Source organism: Bombina bombina, chromosome 6, assembly GCF_027579735.1.
Source record: "Bombina bombina isolate aBomBom1 chromosome 6, aBomBom1.pri, whole genome shotgun sequence".
NCBI lineage: Eukaryota > Metazoa > Chordata > Amphibia > Anura > Bombinatoridae > Bombina > Bombina bombina.
The window spans coordinates 704390021-704391065 of NC_069504.1; positions in this window are offsets into that span (position 1 = coordinate 704390021).

Consider the following 1045-nt stretch of genomic DNA (forward strand, 5'->3'; position numbering starts at 1 on the left):
CATCTACTTAAGGGGAAAGACTCCAATGCACTTTTATATATGTCTATAAATGTATACATATATATTAATGTTTTTATATGTGTATATATGTCTGTAAGTACATATATACACATATAAATACATTAATACATATTTATATATATATATATATATATATATATATATATATATATACACAGTATATATACACATATACATGTTTAGACATGTATATGTATGTATCTCTATGTTAAAGTACTTTGGCGTCTTTTTTTTCTCTAACACCTGAGATCTCGTATCTTTGAGCCTTTATAACTTTTGTGCGCAAATTTTTTTTTAAAATAATTTTTATTTGACAGTTTTATCATGAGTGTGTTGTGTTTTATATTTGGAAAACAGTTAACCACAGCTTTGAGATCATGGTGAGGATTCTAGCATAAATCAACCTGTAATATGAAAGCAATTTAAATGGAGTGCGAACGATCAGGAAAACCTTCGCAAAATCGTTTGCGCTCCACTTGTAATCTAGCCCATACTTTTTTATGGCAAAGATTACATATATGGCATTTGTTTAGTTAAACTTTACCATCACTTTGTCTCCCTCTGTCAAATATTTTAAATAAGGACCCACCTTGGATATTTTTAGTTACTTAGTGGTCACCAATCTTTAACATCCTTGTATTTAAAACAAAAATATTTACTGCTTTAGAAACAAAATGCGTTTACCTCACCCTCCAAAACACAGTAAGGACAGTAGTATACTACACTAGAATAATTACACTACACTAGAATAATTACACTACACTAGAATAAAACTAAACATTCACATGTACATAACTAAAATACAAAGTCACAAGATCCAAATACTTTATGCTTAAAAAAGCTAAATGTTTTTCAAATGGTCATACAAAATTTGACCTATATACAGTCGTATGCAAAAGTTTCAGCACCCCTGACAATTTCCATGATTTTCATTTATAAATAATTGGGAGTTTGGATCAGTAATTTCATTTTGATCTATCAAATAACTGAAGGACAATATTTCAGTAGTGAAATGAGGTTTATT